At 47.0% G+C, this 23900-nt stretch overlaps 1 protein-coding gene across 6 annotated transcripts in view; it reads right to left on the bottom strand.

Moving 5' to 3' along the window:
* Nucleotides 1-23900, bottom strand: part of GTF2I (general transcription factor IIi) — a 1956122-nt gene that overhangs the window by 933261 nt on the left and 998961 nt on the right. The gene's annotated exons all lie outside the window — the stretch shown is intronic.

The raw sequence follows: 23900 nt of genomic DNA, 5'->3' as shown, positions 1-23900 counted from the left end.
AAAGGGGGGGAGGGAGTAAAAATAGAAGGGAGCAAGAAAACAAAGGGCTTAATAGGGTAAATGAAACAAAATATTTCAATCTGACTTAAGCTAACATTTTCCACACAGATGGAAGAAACCTGCAGATCAAGCTACTGAAAAACTCATGGCATGCAAGTTAAACAAAGACTAAAGGATGCTAGGGTAAGGATAGATGAAGATAAGGTCAGTTGAACAGGCAGATGCCTCAAGACTAGGGGTAACAATTAGGCAGGCTCCATAGGTCTTTGGTGCTGTTTTCCTAAGTATGCTCAATAACAACTGAGGCAAAATTAACTAACTACATCTACTTGTCAGGAAGGCTAGGCAAGGAGTATCCACCACAGACAGTGATGTACTGAGCCAAAAAGGACAAGACATCTACAGTACATGTATCTATAAACACTGTATAATGTTCCTGAATGCCTTAGTAGGAAGGTGAAATAAATAAAATAAAAAAAATAGACTACATCAGACAAGAATATATGTTATTAAAGGTAACCCTTAAAACACAACTGAAATGGGTAACATGACGCCAAAAATCAGAACAAGGACACTGTTATTTAATTCCTGCACAGCCAACAGCTTAATGGGTAGGTCAAAGACAGCATAATAATTCAAATGAGAATTGCTCTTTGTATGGCTCACAGATATCCACAATACCGAAGGGGAAAAAAATCACAGAAGTATAGTCATTACATGAGGACTACTATAGCTTATTTTGAGGTAGAAAGCTTTTCTTTCTTTCCATAAACTATTAGTGACTTCAATAATATTGATTATTGCCAATATTTCTGAATTTGTGTGCCTGGCCTGCTTAATCCACATACCTTGCACTTTCAACCCTTTCTATATAGACCCCCCAAAGCAAAGTCTGACACACCTGCTGTGACAGACTTAGGAGGAATCAGAAGGGAGAAGGGGAGATCTGGGTTGAGAGAGAACTGGTCCAGCCACCACAGTAACTCCCTTTTTAAAAAAATGCAGCAATGGAAACTGAAAAGATGAAGGGTGAGACCAGACTGACCGGGAATGCCACTGAATTTTCCTCATGTGAACTCTGGCCAAGGGAACCATGAGAATCGCAGAGGCCATGAAGCTAGGAATGCTGAGAAATTACTGGGCATGTGTCAGAGATTTACTGGAAATTCTCAAGAAGTTTTCTTTCTGCAGTTCCACTTTGTTCAGAGGAAGAAAAGCCCTTCCCAGGGAAGTATCCATAAGACATCACAGAAACTATTCTATGTGAAGGGTCTAGAAATGACTTCTGTAAAATCAACTGAAACCACAGACTGAGTAGGAGTTTCTTGGTAGATGTCAAAGAATCTTAACAATTGGAAAAAGAAATGTTGTGTAAAATGTTACCATAACCACTTGATGTCCTTCTCTTCTGTATGTTGCAGTATTCATAACATGAAGTCTGCCACAGGCTGCCCCGAACGTCCGGCCAGTATACAAAAGTCTAAAGCTACTGTAAGGTATGTGCGGTATCACACATAGGATCTCTTCCAACATCGGTCATAAAGTTATGTTGGGTATATAGCAGACATCAGCATGTACCATCCTCATAATTGACTGCCCTAGGAAGAACACCAGCCTGAGATAAACTAAGATAACACACATCCAGGAAACAAACAAGCAAGCATCATGGGGAAGGGAAGGTGGGAGGGACAGAATACTGCAACATATAGAAGAGAAGGCCATCTATGGTTATGTTAAGATTTTACACAACTATTCTATATCCTTCTATTCATATGCTGTAGTATTCATAACATGAGGGAGAATACAAAAGCTCATGCAGAAGACAGAGTGGGTGGAAGAGCAGTAGCACTCACTACAAACCCCTGAAGAACAGCCCTGGAAAAACCAGCTCTAGATCTAGATATACCATCCAACTTGTAATGTTTTGTGAAGCTATGGACAGAAGACTAAGTGGCTGCTTGTAAGATAGAAGTATCCAAAGCCTTAAAAAAAGCACTTGGAGAGCGCTTGTAGAATGAGCCTTAACTGGAGAAACAAAGGTTTTTCTATGAGCCACATAACAAAAGGAAATAGCCTTAGAGATTCAGGAGATGATTATATGCTTGGAAACAGGTGTGCCTGGAGCCCTGGGATGGCAGGAAACAGAGTCAGATTATCTAAAGAAATTTGTTTTATCCAAAGAAAACCTGAGTTGTCTATGCACATCCAAGACGTGCAAGATTCTCTCACTAGAAGATTGTGGAGAGAGATAGAAATTGGGCAGGTTTTTAGACTGATTCAGTGAAAACTCATTCACCACCTTAGGCATGAAGGAGGGATTAGTGCATAGGGAAACCCTACCCTTGTGGAAAAAAGTAAAAGGAGAATAAGCCATAATGGCCTGAAGTTCTGAAACCCTTCTGGCTGAAGTGATGGCCAAAAGAAGCACTGCCTTCGAAGTGCAATGTTGAAGGGAAGACAAAACTGCTGGTTCAAAGGGAGGCAATGTAAGTTTTTCCAAAACAAAGTTTAAATCCCAAGGAGGAGGAACTGGTTTCCTTGGTGGTCTAACATGAAGGACACCTTTCAAGAAAAGTTTAACTTCCAACCTAGAAGCCAAAGGAGGATTCACTGGCAGGCAGGCAGACAGAAATGGCTGAGAGATGAGCTTTTACCGAATAGTACGATATCCCAAGTCTTCAGTAGTTCACACAGATATGACAGAACCACTGGAATATCCATGGACAATGGTTGTAATCTTTTGAAAGACATCAGATGAAAAACCACCTCCATTTGGAAATATAAGATTTCCTAGTACTGGGTTTTCTGGCCTTCTGCAGAACTTGTAGCACATCCTCAGAAAAGAGGTGCCAGAAAGGGATAAAAAACCCAACCTGAAGGGTTAACATTTGTGGATGTATTAGATATCCCTTGTCCTGTGCGAATAGATCCACCCTGTGAGGTAACTTGTGATGATTGCCCTTGGCTAAATGCAGAAGGGGGAACCAATGGTGTCTTGGCCAAAAGGGAGTCACCAGCAAGATTTTTCTTTAGTACTGTTAAATTTAACAGAACTTTCTAAAGGAGGGGGAAGTGAGGGAATGCATAGAGAAATATCTCCTTCCAAGAGAAGGATAAGGCATCCATCTTCCATGCCAGAGGATCGGGAACTCTGGCACAAAACTCTGGAAGTTGTCCGTTTATAGGGGAGGCAAACAGATCTACTTAAGGAGTACCCCACCGGTGGATAATGTCCAGAAACACATCCCTGTGCACCATCCATTTGTGGGACTGAGTCATGGACCTGCTCAATGTGTCTGCCACAACATTCTGACTGGAAGGAATGTAAACAGCTAATATTGGAGTTGCCAACTCCCAAACCTTGACAGTCTACCTGCACAGGAGATATGATTTGAGCCCCCCCCTGTTTGTTGACACAGCAGAGAAAGAATAGTTGTGTAAAATCTTACCATAACCATAGATATCCTCTTCTATGTTGCGGTATTCTTGTTGTGGGATTTCCTGCCTCAGGCGACTCGTACGTTGGCTCCTATACAAAAACTTCAGCTTGGCTGTTGCAACTGTGTGGGACGTCACATGTAGGGCCATAAATCAGGGGCCTTAAATGTGACGTCTGCAGGCAAAGACCTCAGAACTTGCAAGCCCAGCATGAGGAGATGCCAGTGATGGGAGGCATAGGGCCCTGGGGCCCTTATGTGGTTTTCATACGTCCCCAGTGCAGGGTATAGGATATCAGGGGCCTAAGGATATGCTGGACTGAGTAAGAGAAGGGTGTTTTTGGTGGGTGGGAAGGAATAATGCAACATGGAAGAGAAGGGCATCTATGGTTATGGTAAGATTGCACACAACTATTCTATGTCCTTCTATTCCTATGTTGCACAGTATTCTTGTTGTGGGAGAGTACCACAGCTTATTTGGAAGAAAGGGTGGTGGATGAAGAGGCTGATTCTGCAAAGCCCTGTAGGATTGCCCTGGCAAATCCTGCTCGTGCTCTGGAGATATTGTCTAATTTGTAGTGTTTGGTGAAAGTGTGAATGATGGACCATGTTGCTGTTTCCATAATGGAAGCAGTGTCCTGGCCTTTGAGAAAGGCTTTGGATGTTGCTATTACTCTGGTGAAATGAACTCTTACTCCCAAAGAGAGAAGTTTGCCATGGTGTGAGTAACAGAGGCAAATGGCTTTTCTGATCCAACAGGCAATGGTTTGTTTGAAGCCTGCCTTGCTCAGGGCCATGGGGTGGAAGGAAACAAAGAGTTGATTGGATTTTCTAATGGATTTAGTTCTGTCCAGGTAAAAATCTTAACTGTCTGTGTACATCCAAGGAGTGAAGTATCCTCTCCCCTTCATTGGTGGGAGAGGAGTAGAATGTGGGTAGGTGAATAGACTGGTTTAATGACAAATCGTTGACCACCTTAGGCACGAAGGAGGGGTCAAGTTCTTAGTGTTACCCTGTCCTTGTGGAAAGTATTATAAGGGGGGCAGGCCATTAAGGCCTGTAGTTCTGACACCCTTCTGGCTGAAGTTATGGCCACTAGCAGTACTGTTTTCCATGTACACATCTGAAGAGTAGCTGTCCCAGCAGGTTCGATTGGGTGCTGGGTTAGTTTTTCCAGAATGCAGTTAAGGTCCCAGGGTGGTGGGATGGGCTTTCTTGGAGGTCTTATGTGTAAGATCCCATTTAAGAAAAGCTTAACATCAAGCCTGGCTAGTAAGGGAAGGTCTAGTGGTAGGCAGGCGCAGATAGCGGAAAGGTGAACTTTTACTGAAGAATATGACAGTCTGCCTTTTATTAGTTGACACATATATGCTAGAACTAGGGGGGGTCTACGATGCATGGTTCCCTTCCCTTGTCCAGACACCATTTAGAGAATCTTTCCCATTTAGCTAGGTATAATTTTCTTGCAGTAAGTTTCCTGGCCTCCCTCAGGACTGAAAGCACATCCTCTGAGTAGTAGTGCAGGTCAGTGACAACATCTGCAAGTGTGGGTGGATGAGGGTTCCCTTTTGTTGTGTCAGAAGGTCCACCTTGTGGGGTAACTTGTGCTGATTGCCCTTGGCTAGATTGTGAAGTAGGGGGAACCAGTGCCGCCTTGGCCAGTAGGGGGTCACCAACAAGATTTTTGGTTTGTCTCTCCTGATTTTCAGGAGAACTTTTTGAATTAGTGGGAAGGGGGGGGGAGGCATATAGAAACTTTCCCTTCCAAGAAATGCTGAAAGCATCTACTCCCCAAGCTAGAGGGGAGTAGGTCTTGGTACAGAAGGTCTGCAGTTGCCTGTTCTGGGGGGGACTCTATTTGAGGAGTGCCCCACTGGTGGACTATGTCTAGAAGACTGTCTTGTCAGGCACCCATTCATGTTGTGGAGAGGATGTCCTGCTCAGAAGGTCTGCTTGTTTGTTGTCCCTGGAGGGGATGTAGGATGCCTGCAGGGACAAGTTGTGGCAAGAGGCTAGATCCCATATCAGTAAGGTTAGTCTGCACAGATGGTACACTTTTGTCCCTCCCTGGCTGTTGAGGTACCACATAACTGTGGTGATGTCTGCAACTACTAGGAGAATACCTAGTAGTAGTGGGGGATTGAAGGTTTTCAGACCCAGGAGGACTGCTGTCATTTCTCGCACATTGATGTGTTTGGCCTTTAATGAAGGGTGCCATGTTGCTTGAACTCTGTAGGATGCCAAGGTGGCTCCCCATCCTGAGTCTGATAAATCTGTATGCATAACTTGGGTTGGGAGAGAGGGCTGGGAGGGGAAGGCCCGCGTTGAGCTGGACCTGTTGAATCTACCAGCAGACCTCTGCCTTTAGGCAGGGTATGAGTGTGATTTCTTGTTCCAGGGACCAAATTTTTTTTAGATAACACTGCAGCTTTCGCATATGCATTCTGGCTAGAGGAAGCACAGGGATGGTGGCTGCCATTAGGCCTAGGGACCTTATGAACTGCCTTGCAGTGATTACTTGGGTCTGCAGCAGAGCTTTGAAATGGGAGGTCAGGCAACTGACCTTGTCTTGTGGTAGAAAAGCTTTCATTAAGTCTGTTTTGATTCTGCAACCCAGAAATATCTTGTCTTGCTCTGGGGTCAGGGAAGACTGTGGGAGGTTGATGGTGAACTCCAGATTTTGTAAGAGGGACATGGTGAATTGCAGATGGGCTGAAATGGTTTCTTTGCAGTCTGCCAGGATCAGGATATCATCTGGGTAGGGATAAATCTGAATTCCCCGTGTTCTGCAATGGGCGATGGCAGGGGTCAGGCATTTTGTGAACACTCTGGGGGCAGTGGACAAACCAAAGGGCAAGGCAGTAAATTGGAAATGAGAGGGGAGTCCAGAGAAACATAAATCTTTTCTGTGGGAGGGTAGGATGGGTATGTGCAAGTAGGCTTCTTTTAAGTCCAATGTGGCCATGAAAGCCTTGGCAAGTATGAGAGGAAGAAGGCTTGGAAGCAACAGCATTCTGAAGGTGGGCACCTTTAAGAAGGAAAGGTCTAGAATAGGTCTCCATGGTCCGTCCTTTTTGGGGACCAGGAACAGTCGAGAGTAGAAACCTTTTCCCTCCTGTCCTGGGGGGACAGGTTCTATGGTACCAAAGTTCAGAAGGTCTGTCAGGACCTGTGGTAAGAGATGTCTTTGATTTCTGGAGGGAAAGGGAATGCCTCTTAGGGGTGGCTTTTCTTTCCAGGAGAGGGAATATCCTTTTTGGATAGTGGCCAGCACCCATCTGTCTGTGGTGATGGTTTTCCAAAAGGGAAGGCAGTGGGACAGGTGGGCAGAGAGGGGTAGGGGGGGCAAGGCAGTCAGTCACGCATTGTTGGGGCCTCCTCTATCCTGAAAAGGCTGCCTAGGGGGAGGCTGTGGGGCAGCTGGCCTGGAAGTTGTTTGTCTTCTGGTACCTCTTCCAGGTCTGGAAGAAGTAAATCCAGCAGGGGTTGGGTTACGTCTAACAAATGTGGCCTTGGCAGGGTAGTTCCTGTAATATTTGGGAATGGGGGACACCACAAATGTTTGATGTCTTGTAATTCCTTGCTCTTTTCTTGCAGATTTTTAACAAGATTTGCAGATTGTTTTCCAAAAAGGAAATTGGGGTCCAGGGGGGCATCCAAGATCTTAAAGTCTTCTGTTAAGTGTTGAAGTCTAAGCCAGGAATATCTCCTGAGAACAGAGGCAGATGCTGCAGAGCAAGCAGAAGCTTCTGCAGCATCATAGCTGCATCTAATTGAATGTCTGGCTACTTGTGCAGCCAGAGAAAGTTTAGAAGAGATGTCTGCTTTTGTGTGGCAGTCAGGAGTACTGGCCAGCAAGGCAGATGCTTGAGAGACCAGGTCCCAAGCATATTTGGTCATATGTGTCTGATAGTTGATGGCTCTAAAAGCCAAAGTGGAGGAGGTATAGACCTTCTTACCAATCCTATCCATAGATTTGCTGTCCTTGTCAGTGGACAAAAGCGAGGCAGACGAAATGAGTCTGGATTGTTTATCTGGATATGTGGCAATCACATTTGGGTCTGCCGGGGGGGGGTTGACTAGGAATTTTTGGTCATCAGGCACCTTGTAGAAGTGGTCTGGTTATTTAGGGGCAGGTGGATGAGAATCTGGTGTCTTTGATGCAGAGGTGAACGCATCCATGTATGCAGGAATGACAGGTGGGATTGGCAGAAGGGGAGAGGGATCCTACCTGTAAAAGTTCAAAGTACCTCTTCTGAGTTTCAGACATTTGAGAGGTATACCATATGAAATATTCGTTCATTTTGGCGAAAGTTTCACCAAATGTAATATCCTCTGGAGGACAGTCTCTCTCAAAAGATTCATCTGGGGAGTAGTACTCCTGAGATGAAGCAATTTGTGAGGTGTAAGAAATGGATTCCTCAGAGGAGGAGTAATAGGTGGTCTTGCTCTTCTTCCCTGTCCTGAGAGGCCTGTGGAGGGAGAGAAGAGGTAGAAGCAGGCCTAGGGCTTTGCAGTGGTAGAGTAGAGGGTGATGAGGCTGAAGGTCTAAGGACCATAAAGGCCTGCATCAAGGAAGAAGTGGAAGACTGCCAGTCAGGTAGGCCTTCTTTGGTCAAGGTCAGATGTTTGTTTTTTTTGTTTCTTTTTGGATGGTGTGGACGTAGGTGTAGGCCTGGAGTCAGATGACAGTCTAACAGTGGTAGCGTCCAGAGGAGGGATCCCAGTCAGAGGCTCTGCTAAGTCTGGTTCCCCCCGACCTCAGTGGTAGTCAGGGTCTGGGCTGGCTCTGGGGATGTGCCGGTCAACTGAGAAACGGCTTCTACAAAAGTCACCGCTGAAGTCCATGGATCCTCCAGGTGTCCCTCAACTCCTAAATCAGAAGTTGGCGGAGCGGCAGAGGTAGAGGGCCTAGGAATCTTGGCCTTACAGAGAGGTTTTGCTGAGGCCTCCAAGGTGATATCTATCCTAAGGGCTAACCGTTTAAGCCGTTGGTCCTCCAAGTAAAGATTAAGAATGGCCAGATATCTGCAAAGGGTCTTGGGTACAAAGGATTGGCAAATGGAGCAGGAGTTGTGATCATGCTCCTGGCCTAAGCAAAAAACGCAGCAGTCATGCGAGTCTTTATGGGGCATCTGGTGCCCGCATTGGCATTTACCGTTTTTTTGTTGACATCGGCTATGACTAGCTACAACAAACCAAGCTTTAGCAAGATAATTAGAAGAAAAAACCTCAATGGGGTGCTTAGCTTTTTAGATGTTTGCATTGAAGGAGCGAAGCACACGATGCATCGGTCGTCTGTGGCTGAAAAGTTCTGAAGTCTTTGTGTGCAGACGTCACATTTAAGGCCCCTGGTTTATGGCCCTATATTTGACGTCCCACGCAGCTGCAACAACCAAGCTGAAGCTTTTGTATAGGAACTGACGTACGGGTCGCCTGAGGTGGGAAATCCCACAACAAGAATACTGCAGCATAAGAATAGAAGGACATATGTGGTGTTATCTATGAACCACTTTAAGGGACCTGGCTGATAGAGGATAAAAGGTTAGCAAGGCAAAAATGAGAGCTCTCATTTCTTTTATATTTGTGTGTTGCTTCATTTGGGAGGGAGACCACACATCCTGTACTTTCCAAGAGGCAAAAATTGCCCCCCATCCTACACCAGAGGCTTCCATGAACAAGTCCTGACACAGAAGTCCTGGATTCGGAATCCACCACTCAATTTTTTTTTTTCAAGCAGGGAAGGAGAGAAATAACAAAATCTAGTGGTTAGCATGTTGCACCCAAAATTACCCAAGGCACCATTGGAGTTTCCCCATGTAAAGTTTGGCTACAGGTAACATGGGAATAGTGGATGCCATGAAGCCCAGCAGATGAAGAAACTCCCTGGCAGTCAGGGACTGCAGTGAAATGTTAGCTTGAAAGCAAGCGGTTAGAGACAAGATCTTCTGAGGAGGTAAGGAAGCCAACATCTTGTCTGTTTGAATTCTGCATCCTAGGAAGACATGATCCTGTGAAGGAATGGGAGAGGATTTCTGGAAATTGATCGTGAATCCTAGCCTTTCCAGAAGGGATACTGTGAATTGAAGGTTTTGAAGAAGTAGGTCTGGAGAATAAGCAGGAGGAGGTTGTCCAGGTAAGGGAAAATCTGAATACCCCTGAGTCTGCAATAGGCAATGACAGAAGCTAAGCATTTTGTGAAGACCTTAGTTAGTGCCGTAGAAAGACCAAAAAGAAAAGCAGAATGTTGAAAATGTGAGGAAGCAATAGCAAAGCGCAGATATTTCCTGAAAAGAGGATGAATGGGGGTGTGAAGACAGACACTCTTGATGAACAGTGACACCATGAAGGCCTGTAGAAGAATGAGAGGAAGCAAAGTGTTTAAGGAATACATGCAAAAGCAGGGTACCTTTAAGAAGGTGTTTAGCTGGCTCAGATCTAGAATGGGTCTCCAAGGACCATCTTTCCTGGGGACTAGGAACATTCTTGAGTAGAAACCCTTTCCCGTTTGGGAAGGTGGACCCCCTCCTGAATGGTACGCTGAGAGAGCAAGTTGTGAATCACCTGAGGAAATAAAGTCACTGATCTTTTGGAGGTTGTAGAAGGAGTCTTCCATACCATAAAGTTTCCTGTGAGCATAACAGAAATGACCCAAGAGTCTTGGGTGATTTGTTTCCCAGCAGGGAAGGACATGGAAAGATGCAAGGATAGAGGGGTCTGACTGCTAATATGTTGGTAGTTGCAGACTACCTGGCTTCCTCGGAAAGGGCCTTTCTGAGCAGCAGGAGTAGAAGACTTGGCAGAATAAGGCTTTCTGGCACCTCTTTTACTCTTGGTAGGAGGAGATCTGGACAGCTTCCTTACAAAAGGGGTTTCAGAAGGATTGTTCCTTTGAAATCTTGGAACTGGTGATACAAAAATATGTTTAAGGTCCTGGAGCTCCTTGCCCTTTTCTTGCAAGGACTTAAAAAGTTCTGCAGCAGCTGACCCAAACAAAGCCTTGGAATCTAGTGGAGCATCCATAATTTTAGCTTTGATGTCATCTGACAGTGGCTGAAGTCTCAGCCAAGAGTATCTCTGAAGGACAAAGCCAGATGCAGCCAGTCTAGCAGATGCTTTCAATGCATCATAGCTGCATTCAATAAGAATGACGTGTCACTAGGACAGAGGAACCTAAAATGTAAGTAAGCTGGAATTTAGTGTTAAGAGTAGCTCAGAAAGGAGTTTAGTGGCTTGAGAAAGGAGGGCTAAGGAATATTTATCCACATGGGTCTGGTAGTTTATGGCCCTAAAAGCCAGAGAGGCCGAAGTATAAACTTTTTTCCCCAACCTCCCCATAACTTTGCTCTCCTTGTCTCCGGGTACAAGGGAGGTAGAAGGCAATAGCTTAGAGAGCCTATCTGCAGCCACTGATACTGTAAGCTGGGTCTGCAGAAGGACACAAACAAAAACTTGCAGTCCTCTGGCACTTAAAAAGAACCTGTCTGGCCTTTCAGGGGCAGGAGGTTTTGAATCTGGACATTTAATATAAAAATATAAAAGTACTCAAGAAAACTCGAAGCACTGGAGGTGCTACAGATGGAGATGGAGAATCCATCTGTAAGAAATCATATCCTTTTTGTATGTCTGAGACCTGACAGCAGTCCCACTTGAAAAATGATCTCATCTTCACAATGGTCTCCACAAAGGTAATATCTTCTCCTGGAGAGTCAGTTTCATTTGATTCCCTATCTAGGGAAGCATATCCCAGTGAAGAAGGCATCTGGGCAGAGTATGCCAAAGATTCATCCCCAGAAGAATCATCCTCATCAGAGGAATTCTCAATTCTGATCCTTTTTTGGGGAGAAACTGGAGAAAGTGAAGGAGAAGGAAGAGAAATTCCTGTGGATTGCCAAAGGGCCATGAAAGCATTAAATAGTCCTTGTGAAAAGGCTTGCCAATCAGTGGATTGTTCCTGCAGTAAAGGGGAAGTTTTCTGCTTCTTCTTCAGTGGTGCATTCATATGGTGGAAAGATGAGGGCTGCAACATCAGCCTGCATTTGAAAATATTGCTAGGGACCTCCTCACAAACCAGGATTTGCACAATACCTAGAGGGCCTTCAGAGGCGATGATACTGGGTTCCCCCCTACGTCCGAAGTGGACGTCTGCAAATCCCCCGAGTACGTACTAGCAGGATCCTTTGTGGTCTCCACAGTGGTACCCACAGAAGAATAACCAGCTACCTACGCACAGGTCTCCAGGCCAATACTGGCCTCAGGAGATATGTCCAGAATTGGAGGAAGAGAAACTTCGGGCCTAGATTTCTTGGCCTTCTTCGGAACAGGCTCCCGTGAAGGACCCACCGCACTTTCCATAGCGTCGCGTGCTAAACGCTTCAGACCTTGGTTCTCTAGATATAGATTAAGAGAAGTGAGACGACTATGCAAGGTCTTTGGGACAAAGGCCTTACAAATATCACAGGCGGTATGGCAGTGGTTAGGGACTAGGCAAAAGAGACGCGGATTGTGGGAATCCTTATGTGGAATTTGCCTTCCAACTCTGACACTTGCCCTTCCTAGATGACATGCAACCTCAGCAAACAGTATGACAAAAGAGAGTCAAGAAAAAAAAAACAAAGGGGGCACTTAACTGAATCAGAATCCACAACTTCGCTGACGAGCAAAGAAAGTTTGGAGGGTAACATACTGAACTTTGGGACCTTGATATAGAGACTGAGAAAAGACAGGTCTAAGACTAACTGATCTGAGGGCATTAGTTCTATGACCCTCTGAGACATCATGTGCTCCAAAACTAAAGGAAACAGCGACATCTGGTTTACAGGACAAGGGTGGATCCTTTGAGAAGGAAGGAAAGGACTCCTATTGCATGATTCTCAGAACTCCATTGTCTGACATTATATGATGGCAATGAGAATGATTAAGTCTATCCCTCAGTCTAGGCCTTCAAAGACTGCCAGGGTGTGGGGAGAGGATTTGAAAGGGCAAGTAGTCATTCTGACTTTTTTTTTTTGGACTACCCTTGGTTCTGGGAGACTCTTTTTTTTCTTTTTTCAGCCTTCTTGAAATTGCTTTCTAAAATTCTGTTTCAACTTTGAGGAGACTGCTTATTTTACTTTTTAAAAATGGTCCTGAATAAGGAGGAATGTTTTTACTGAACACATAAAAAGTGGGTTGAAAGATTTGGATAACCTCTTGAATCAATTTCCCCCTTTCATTAAATTACTTAAGGACCTCAGCAGCAGAAGGGGCAGAGAGACCATTATCAAGAGGACCATTTTAAAACCTCAGCTTTAACATCCTCTAGTAAGTTTTGAAAATGTAACCAAGTCAAATGTTTTCATCACTGAGACAGTAGCAGCAGCTCTGGATATATCTACAGTCGTAGCCTAAGCAGCAGATGCAATTAAGGAATTTAAAGATGTTTTAACCTCTAAAAAAGAAAGGTCAACAGTTAACTCTCTAAAATTCTCAAAAGAAGACAAAGAACTTCAACATGTGAAGTTTGCAGTTCAAAATTATGAAAGCCAAAGTAGCAGAAAAATAAACTTTCTTCTGAAATGTATGAAAAGCTTTCCTATCGGTCAGCGGAAATGGGGTTAGCATTCACAATACATTTAGCTGCATGTGGTTATGACATAGAAATAATTGCTGGATCAGATATGGGAGGTTAGAAAACAGATATTTTTGTGTGTGTGAGAGTTTGCATAACCTAACAGACTTTATATGGGCAGAAAGTTGACAGTCAGGCATATGGCAGGCTGTTAAGAAAAAACCCCTCTGCATGCTGAGAAAAATCAGTTGTAACAAATCATAACACTTGTGCAGGGAGACTAGGATTTCATTCTGTTCCCACTAAAATAATTATTTAATTTCAGTCACAGTTTCAGAAAATAAGAAGTTATGTACTCACCATAACGTTCCATCTGAGTAGGTGGACTTCATTTGTCTGCAACCTTTGGGATTCGGATCCGAGCCGGCAATCTTTCACAGCTTAGATCTGAGCTCCTAGCTCCTCCCCTTCACCCATAATCCCCTGCCATCCCTGACTGACCTCAGATCAAGTTTGCCCATAACCAAAAAGGCTGAAAAGGGAAACTAACTACCTTCCTTAAAAGGGCAGAGTAAAGAGTTCTGGCCAAAAAACATCCGAAGGTCAGGGGGAAGGAGGGTGGGACGGTTGCAGACAAATGAAGTCCACCTACTCAGATGGAACGTTATGGTGAGTTCATAACATCTTAATCTGAAGTAGTTGACTTCATTTGTCAGCAACCTTTGGGACAGAGTCCCCAGCTACCTGTACCTTGGGCGGCCTTCATGGAAGGATGTTCCGGAGCACTGCAGAGCCAAAGGATGCTCTCCCTCTAGAGATAATATCCAATTTATAATGGTTGATGAAGGTATAAGGTGAAGTCCAAGTGGCTGCTGAGCAAATATCATCCAGGGGTACTCTAGCCCGAAAGGCAGCAGAAGTAGACATGGACCGAGTAGAGTGAGCACGGACTCCTTGAGGTGCGGGCCTGCCAGAACTTTCATAAGCCAAAAGAATGCATTGTGAAATCCACCTCAACAAGGTGACCTTCGTCACAGATTTACCTAAATTAAATTTGGCAAAGGAGATGAACAACTGGTCGAACTGTCTATGACCAGCCGTTCTATGAATGTAAAAACACAGCTGTCTATGCACGTCTAAAGAATGCAGTTTGTATTCTCCTTTGTTCTGGTATTCAGTTAAGAAAACTGGCAGATTAATAGATTGGTTAATATTTGCCTCGGAAGCAATCTTAGGAAGGAACGAGGGATTGGTCCTGAGGTAAACCCTATCCTTGTGGAAGGTCAAATAAGGAGGTTTTACACATACGGCTTGAAGTTCAGAAACCCTCCTAGCTGAAGTAATAGCGACGAGAAAGGCCGTTTTCCATGACAAATGTTTGAGATCAGCTGAAGCTGCAGGTTCAAAGGGGGGAGCTGTCAAGGCCTGAAGTTCTAAAGTCAAATCCCAGGGAGGCACTACTTCCTTTACTGGAGGTCTGAGTAAGAAGGTGCCCTTCAGAAAGGTCTTACATAACTTCGAGGTGATCAATGGACCCAGTTCATGTCCCACGTGGTAATGAGAGATAGCTGCTAGTTGAACTTTGACTGTGGAACAGCTAGCCCCCTGATGAAAAAGCCCTGAAAGGAAATCCAAGACAGTGGGCAACGGAGCTGTGAAAGGGTCTAGGTTCTGACGCTCCGCCCAAATAGCGAAACGTTTCCATTTACTCCTATAGACTTTCCTAGTAGAGGGCTTGTGTGCTGCTCCTAGGATAGCTTTAACTGGGGAGGAGATACCGGGAGTCCTAGCAACGAGTGGAACTGGAGCAACCAAGCCGTAAGCTTGAGATTGTCCAGGTTCGGGACTGGGAGGCCTAGGGGGTGGGAAATCAGATTCGGAAGGGGATCTAGAATCCAAGGCGGATTCACCAGATGAGACCAGAAATAAGGGAACCAAGCTTAACAAGGCCAGAATGGGGCAATGAGGATCATTTTGCTCCCCAACCGACTGGCTTTCTGTAGAAGTTTCAGCATCAGAGGTAGAGGAGGGAAAGCATAGAGTAGACCAGGAGGCCAAGCATGCACCAGAGCGTCTCTCGGGAATTCCCCGGCGGGGGGAATTAGAGCGAAGTAGCTGTTGCATTTCGTGTTTGAAGGAGAGGCGAAGAGATCGCAACAGGGTTGTCCCCATACGGCAAATATCTGCTTCGCTACCTGGGGATTGAGACCACTCGTAAGGAGACAGTATGGTGCGACTGAGTTTGTCTGCCAGGATGTTGGACCGTCCCGGAATGTGCGTTGCAATAAGAAAGCGGTTGGTGGAGATCGCCCATTCCCACACTCTCAGTTTCGACAGAGTGGGTAGGACCTGGTTCCCCCCTGTTTGTTGATGTACCAGACCACCGACATGTTGTCTGACTGAACTGCAACTGTTCTTGTAGGAAGAAGGCTCTGAAGTGCTTGCAACGACAACAGCACTGCCCTCATATCTAGAACATTTATATGCAATGAGGTTTCTGTATCGTTCCACGTGCCTTGGACCGTCCTGCCCACATAATGCCCCCCCACCCGAGGCGGGAGGCGTGCGTGGTCACCGTGGCTAGTGGAGGGGCCATGGAGAAAGGGCGTCCCGCTTGGAGGTCCGGTGATTGTAACCACCATGCGAGAGCCCTTCTGCAAGCCTTGTTGAGGAGAATGGGGTGACTGAGAGGGTATCGACGGAAGGACCATTGGACTTGGAGAGTCCACTGCAAAACCCTCATGTTCAGGCGAGCCATGGGGAGCAGGGTAACTGCGGCCGCCATGGAGCCCAGCACCCTCAGGACCAATCCCGCCGGGGGAGCCAACGATAGTAAAATGGCCTGCACATGTAGCCTCAGGGTGTGAAGTCGATCGGTGGTTAAGAAGGCTAGTAAGTTGTTGGTGTCTAATCTGGCCCTGATAAAGTCTATCACCTGAGTCGGGTTGAGAAAGGATTTGTCCATGTTGATGGTGATCCCCAACCGGGGAGCAAGGTGAAGAAAGTAATTCCTGGCTGAGCAGAGTAGATGCCTTGTTGGGGTGGTCAGGAGCCAGTCGTCTAGGTATGGAAACACCTGCATTCCCTGAAGCCTCAGGAGGGCCGCTATCACTGCTAATACCTTGGTGAACACCCTGGGGGCTGAGGTGAGACCGAAGGGAAGGACCCTGAACTGATAATGACTGGCTCCTAGCCGGAAGCGGAGAAACCTCCTGGATCGCTTGTCCATCAAAATGTGGTAATACGCATCCTTGAGGTCTATCGAGCACATCCAGTCACTCTCCCGCAACAGGGGGAGAATGGATTGAAGGGTGCCCATCCGGAACTTTTCTTTGGTTACTGACAGGTTCAGGAGGTAGAGATAGAGGATTGGCCTTAGGTCCCCAGTCTTTTTTGGCACTAAAAAGAACCTGGAGTAGTAACCCGATCCGAACTGGTCTGGGGGGACGTGTTGGATGGCTATTTTTCCTAAGAGCTGCTGAATTTCCGCAGCTGCAGCCTCCCTCTGATCGGGCGGGACGTCGGGGAGGCGTTTGGGTTGGTGAGGTGTGTGAGAGAAGGGAATTTGGTATCCTCTAGATATGATGCGAAGCACCCAGCGGTCTGTCGTGATGGACTCCCAAGCTGCCAGGTGCCTCGAAAAACATCCCCCGACTGTCTCCAGACAGGAGCAGTCGGCAACCCCTCAGGGTCACTGGGTGGGCCGGTCAGAGAAAGCTTCTCTGGACCCACCATTCCTCGGGCCCCCTCTGCCTCTAGGGCGGCTTCCACCCTGTCCTCCTCTGCCACGGAAGGACTGGGGGTGCTCAGCGGACTGGGATTGTTGCGACTTCCGGAACCACATCTTCTTCTGTCCCTTTTGGTTCTTGGAGAAGGACCTCTGGGGAGCAGAGAAGCGGACTCCGATGACAGACGTCGTCTTCCCGTCCTTTTCGCTCTGGACCAAAGTCTCGCGAACGGTCTTGCCAAACAGGGCAGAACCATCAAAAGGGGCATTCGCAAATGACGCCTTGAAGGGTTCCGCGAAATCGCAATGACGGAGTCAGGCCTGACGCCGCATGACGAGGCCTGTTCCGCTGGCTCTAGCAGCTCCCTCTGTGGCATGGGACAACAGCCGCATAGAGGTGTTAGATATGGACCTGAGAGTGGCCATCCGAGTGGAGTACAACCGCTTGTCTTCCACCGACATGGACTCCAGGGGCAACACCGCGTACTCTTTGATAAGGTCCCGCTGCAGTCGAATAACATGTGCCATGTAGTTCAGAGACCTCACCGAAAAGGTCGCTGAACTAAAAGCCCACTTCCCTAAATGGTCCATCAAATGGGACTCCATGCTCGGTGGATGAACCGAGGGGCTCTCCTGAGCTAATTCTCTCTTGGTGGCCGCCGCCGCCAACATAGCATCTACAGGGGGGACCCTTGCTCCAATGGGACCTCGGAGGGCGGACTAAGGATTTTATCCGGGCGTTTGGGGACTGGCTCCACAGTGTCCGGCTCCTTCCACGCCCTAGTGGTAATAAGGTCCACTAAGGAGTCGGGCGGAGGGGACACCCAAGAGGTAGATGGGCCTGCTTAGAATGCCTCCAGGAACACGGATTCGTCCGAGGAAGCCTTGGGAGCAGACCACCCCCCTCTTATCCTGAGCATTTCCATGATGTCCCCGAAGGAGACATCCTCGGGGGGTGACCTAGGGGAGCCTTCCCCTTCATCCAAATCCGTGTCATCAGTCAAGGACTCAGGGGAGTCCACATGCCTCCTCTTGTACTTTCGCTTGTGAGGAATGTCCTCGGGGGGGCTGTCCGAGGACGTCTCACCAGCCACGTCCTGTTCCAAGGGAATGACCTGGGACATCGAAGCAGGCTGTCCCTGGGGCCAGGTGATGGAAGCCGGACCCAACAGAGAGGGAGTGCGGGGTGGAGCCGAAGCAAGGACCGGGGGCCTGGAAGCACTCGACAGTGCCCTCTTCACCACATCAAAAGCCGAAGGAGAGCCACTCTCTCTAGGATCCGAGAGCAAACCCTCGCTCGGATCCGATGGATCAGGGTCGACGCTGAAGCCATCGGATCCGACAGAGCAGTGTGCTCCGAACTAGACTGAGCCGAAGACACACTGATTCCCTCGGATCCGACGCTCAGCCCACGGCTCCAAGAGCCCGGATCCGACAAAAATGGACCAGACAGGCTCGAGGGAATAGTCGGTGCTGAAGTACCCGATACTGTCGGTGCCGACCCACCTCCGGCTCCAAGGCTGCTCGGCTCCGAACCCGGGAAGTGGGTCGGAGAAGGAGCTATTGGGGCAAAGAAAGGTGTCGAGCTCCCCCCCCAGAGAGGGGGGAGGCAGGAGCACTCCCATATGCAGTTGGTCCTTGGGAAACCTTCGCATCATCCGGTCCAAATCTGCGTCGGAAAGGCTACGAGTCGATCTCGACGAGGCCACCGAGGCTGGCCAGGAATGCCGCCTCGATGACCTCGACGGAGATCGGGTCTCCTCCTCCTCAGGGCCCGGTGAGAAGCATGGAGACCGGATCCAAGAAGGAGGAGACAGGGAAGCCTTGGAGGGAGAAGACCGCTTAGCCGGGGGAGCCGAAGTGGAGGCCTCGGCCCGCCGCTTGTGGTGCTTCTCCCTCCTTTTTTCTTTCCTGGCCTCCCTCTCCTCCGGAGCTGCAGCGGGAGTTTGAGTCCCGACCGGAAGGAGAGAGGCAGGAGTGGCCGCCGCCGGAGCAGGGCAGGAGGCCACAGAAGTACCGGAGGCTGAAGCCGAATCCGGGGGCAAAAGTCCTGCTAGGATCAGCTTCGGCCTCCGGTCCTTCAGTGCCCTGGGGTTGAATGCCGCGCAGATGGAACACCCAGAGGAAAGGTGTTCAACCCCAAGGCACCAAACACACCGAGTGTGGCCATCCGCTGGGGAGAGCTTATGGCCACACTCGGTGCACTTAGAAAAAATGGGTTTTGGGGCCTCAGACATCTTAAAGAAAAAAAAACCCACTCGTTAGGCCCCAAACACACAACACACAGGAGCTACTCACCAGCGAAGGGGAGGGAGGGTAAGTTTAACTAAAAGGTATCAGTTAAAAAGGGAAGCCTGACCGCACAAACACTCTCGTACACTTATAAGCAATAAAAAAAGTTTTAAAAACTCTCACTAAACACTCAAAAGACCCTACGAACCAGGAGCTCAAAAATCTAGCTGCTGACAGAAGCGCGGCAAACTAGATCTGAGGTCAGTCAGGGATGGCAGGGGATTATGGGTGAAGGGGAGGAGCTAGGAGCTCAGATCTAAGCTGTGAAAGATTGCCGGCTCGGATCCGAGGTCAGATCCGAATCCCAAAGGTTGCTGACAAATGAAGTCAACTACTTCAGATTTATAATTTTTCAGAAGAGAATTCTGAAGAAACACTTTCCTCAGAATCAAAATCTTCGGTTGAGGAGAATTCACTGAAGAAACACTCCTCTTCAGTATCCTGCTCTAACTGTGAATCAGTGCTAGAATATGAAAGAAATCCTCTTCTCTTTCTATTTGAAGTCAGAGTAGAAAAAGAAGTTATGTTCTTACCATAACGTTCCATCTGTGTTGTCCAACTTCATTCCATTAACCTGTGGGAATACGGTTCCGAAGTTCGGATCCGACCGGCAGGCTTCTTCCAGCTAGAGACTCCTGACTTGAGCTTCTCCTACCTACCCATAATGCCCTGATCCCCCACAGTACATCAGATCGAGTTTGCCAACAAGAATATACTGTCCATTACTCACCAACTGTAATACAATAGTATGAAGATCAAATGTACAAACACATATCATACAAGGAAAGAACATCAGGAACTCAACCAAAGGAATAAGATTCCTTCTAACTTCTACTAGGCTTCCCAAAAAAATTTCTGGATTGGGGGAAGCGGGCCAGGAAGGTTAATGGAATGAAGTTAGACAACACAGATGGATCGTTATGGTAAGAACATAACTTCTTTATCTAATGAAGTCCACTTCATTGCATTACCCTGTGGACAGAGTCCCCAACCATTATAATCCACGGTGGCCATCAAGGAAGGATATTCCGGAGTATAGCAGAACCAAAAACATTTCTACTCCTGGATATAATGTCCAATTTCTAATGCATAAAGAAAGTTTCGGGGTTGGACCAAATAGCAGCAGCACAAATGTCCTCAAAAGAAACTCTAGACCAAAAGGCTTGAGGCATGGCTATGAACCTTGTTGAGTGCGCCCTTACCGGACCTGGTAAAGGAATACCTTTGGAAGAATAAATAAATGTAATACAGTCTTTTCAATCATCTAGCCAATGTAACATTGGTCACTACTTTACCTTTCTTGGCGTTCGAAAAGGAAACAGCTGAACACACTTCCTGAAGGATTTGGTTGTATGGGTGTAAAAAAAAAAAAAAAGCTGTCTATGAACATCAAGCACGTGTAAGGTATACTCTCCTTTTAAGATACTGAGGAAAAAATAACAGAAGATTGATCGACGGATTAATGTTAGTCTCATTAGCCACCTTGGGTAAGAAGGAAGGATTCGTACCTTGGATCATTCTGTTTTTTATGAAAAACTAAATATGGAAATTTTGCAGAAAGAGCCTGGAGCTCAGACACTCTTCTGGCCAAGGTAACTGCTACAAGGAAAAAAGTTTTCCAGGACAGAAATTTCAAATCTACAGTGGCTGAGGGTTCAAATGGGGGATGGACTAATGCTTGCAGAATCATAAGATCCCAGGGAGGCACAGGGTCCTTGATGCTGGCCAGAGCAAAAACGTGCCCTTTAGAAAGGCCTTACACAATTTTGAAGAGACCAGAAACATGGAGTCAAAACCAAAGTGGAAGGTGGAAATGGCAGCAAGTTGAACTTTGACTATATAATAACTAGCACCATCTTTGAAAGGGAAGCCAGAAAGTCTAGTACTACTGAAACAGGGGCTGTAAAAGGATCTATCTGTTTCTGCTCACCCCAAAAGGAGAATCTTTTCCACTTACTTTTCCTTCCCGGAAAGGGCACTGTGACTTCCAAATCCATGTCTTCTTACACTGGTTCCTGAAGAAGGCCCATTGTGGAGTAGAAAAAAAGATCCCTTATGCAGACAAGTGCTTACCATCTTTCTCACTCTGGGTTAAAGTGTCGTGTATCGTGAGCCCAAACAAGGTAGAGCCATCAAAAGGAGCATTAATAAAGGACTATTTGAAAGGCTATGCAAAACTGCAAAACCTCATCCAGGCATGGCGCCGTATGGCAATGCTGGAACTGGCCACCCTTGAGGTACCTTCTGCAGTGTGAGAGAAGCCTCATGGACGCATTAGCTAGGGAATGTAGGGTGGCCAGCCAAGAGGAAACAGACTCCTGTTCCTCGGTAGGCATGGACCGAAGAACTAAGCTAGAAAGTTCCTTAACCAAGTCCCTTTGTAGCCAAGTAAAATGGGAGAAGTAGTTCAATGCTGAAGCACAAAGGTAGATAAGGCGTAGACTCTTGCCAAATCTGTCCAACACCTGGGATTCTCTATTGGGGGGGGGGCTGGTGGCTACAGAAGCTTTCCTGAGCCAGCTCCTTATTGGTAGCTGCCGCCACAACCAAGGCACCTACCAGGATTCCTTTGGTCCAAAAGGCTTTGTCAGCTGGAGCACTTAAAATGTTATCAGCGTGTTTAGGAATTGGTTCCACTGTATCCGGCTCCTTTCAAGTCCTCAACGACATCAGCTGGATAAGTAGGTTGGCCGGGGGGGGGGGGGTGACATCCAGGTAGATGGGCCAGCCCCAAAAGCCTCCCACAAGATCAATTTCTCTGGGAAAGGGGTTTGGGATGACCATACCACCCTTCTGGTAAAGGGTTTCAAGGATGTCTCCAAAAAATAACTCGTTGGAAGGTGATTTGGGAAATTCTTCACCTTCCTCAAAATCAGTAGATATAGTGAGGGATTCCATATGGGTATCCATGTGCCTCCTTTTACACAGTCTCTTCAGAGGGATGTCCTTAGGGGGGAATGCTCTGGGAAGGTGTCGGAAGAAGCTTGGGGATCAACTGAGGGAACGGTGTATAGGATTTCCTGGACCAGCTGCCCATGTGGTAGGTCAGAGGTCTCAGGCACAGTTTCAGAGTTGGGCGGGGGGGAGTTCCATTGTGGTAACTGCCGAGGAACTCCTATGAATGGAGAGGACCCTCTTTCCATGACCTATAAGGCAGAAGGACTCCAAACCACCTGGAGCTGTCTCACCGGAGCTGAATCCACCGGAGCAAACACCTCCCAGATAGAAAGGATCTTTGAGGGGGGAGTCAGAGATGAGCTACCAAAAGCTGAGGCCCCAAATGCAAGAAACGGCTCTGAAAGCTTTGGAGTCGAAGTCAAACCCCCAGAACGGACCTTGACAGTGCAGCTCAGAGACACACTTGGAACGGAAGCAGCCAAAGCTGAACAAGTCGGGGAGACTGTCAGAGTGGAAGAAAAGATCTCTATCAGCTCCAACACCCCGGTACCAGGATCCAACACAACCGACAACTCCAAAACCAGGGATCGAATCAGAGAAAGAGATACAGTGGTTGGAACGAGGAGAGCCTCACGGATCCAGAAGCAGACGAGGTGGACACAAGTACCATCTGGATCTGGATCTCGAACTGCCTCATGAGCTTACCAACATCCTTAGTGGACAAGCTTTGGAAAGACCTAGATGAAGCAGAGGAAAGAGACCAGGTGGATTTCCATGGGGAATGGGACGAACACCTCCTGGGTAGGCACCAACACTGCCACTCGACCCCGTGGTAACTGAGGAAGAGCAGGGAGGAGGAGAGGTTGAGATCAGAGAGCTTGGAGACGAACAAGTTGGTTCCGATGGTCTAGATATTTTCTTGGGTGGTTTTGAAGAAGACTGCGAGGGAGATGGCCTCCTGGACTCCCGGGATCTTTGACGAGGTTTAAGCCCTGATGTGGAAGGGATCCCCAAGGTGGTGGTAAGAGGAAGTAACCCTTTTAAAATGAATTTGCTTCTCCTATCCTCCAAAGCCCAGGAATGGAAAGCCCTGCAAATGTCACAGGGGGCACCCAAGTGGAGAGGCCCCAAACAGTATATGCACTACCTGTGGGCATCAGATAATGGAATCTTCTGCCCACAAGAAGTGCATTTTTTAAAGCCTAATGGATTCTGATCAGCCATGAACAACAAAAAAGGGAGAAAAAGAAGAAGATTTTTTTTTTTTGTTTAAATAGCCTAATGGACAGAACCCCAAGAACTAGATAGGGACGGAAAAGGAAAGGACAAAGAAGACAGATAGGAAAGGCAACAATAAGAAAAATAACTCTCCAAAAAAACAACGGAAAAGCTAAAGCTGGAACTTGATGCTAACACTAAGTGCTGCAAAAGTGATCTGAAGTACTGTGGGAGAGTGAAGCATTATGGGTAGGTAGGAGGAGTTCAAGTCAGGAAGATGGTGGCCCATTGGTTCATTGATTCAAAACCATATTCCCACAGGTTAATACAATGATGTGGACATCAGATACAGAATTAAAAAAAATTAAAAGAAGAAAGTAACTCCTTAGCAAAGCCCAACAGGTCTTCCCTGTCCATAGTTAAAGAAAACTGACATTCTTAAACTTTCTGCTTTCTTTTCCTGGGAGATCCCCTGGGAAAAAAAATACCTATTTCAGGGACACAAGTCTGAAAATCAGACACATTAGCCCACTTATGCAGTAAGACTTAATGCACTCCTTCTCCAAGAGATCGACAAGACTGGTTCCCCCTTGCCCAGTAAGGACAAACCAACAGTCACACTGGATATGTCTAATTCTTGTTTTTTAGTGGCTTCCCAAGGACCACCACCAGATAGACCAAGAAACAATGAAGACTGGTCTGAGAAATCGGGTCTGGTCACTGCAGACTCCCTCCTCGCTGGCTGTAGCAGTGAAGCAACTGGTCTGACATTCAAAGA

Source organism: Protopterus annectens, chromosome 13.part0 (assembly GCF_019279795.1).
Source record: "Protopterus annectens isolate FY-2018-M chromosome 13.part0, PAN1.0, whole genome shotgun sequence".
NCBI lineage: Eukaryota > Metazoa > Chordata > Ceratodontiformes > Protopteridae > Protopterus > Protopterus annectens.
The sequence above is the reverse complement of the archived record's forward strand: the minus strand, read 5'-3'. Positions and strand labels throughout refer to the sequence as shown.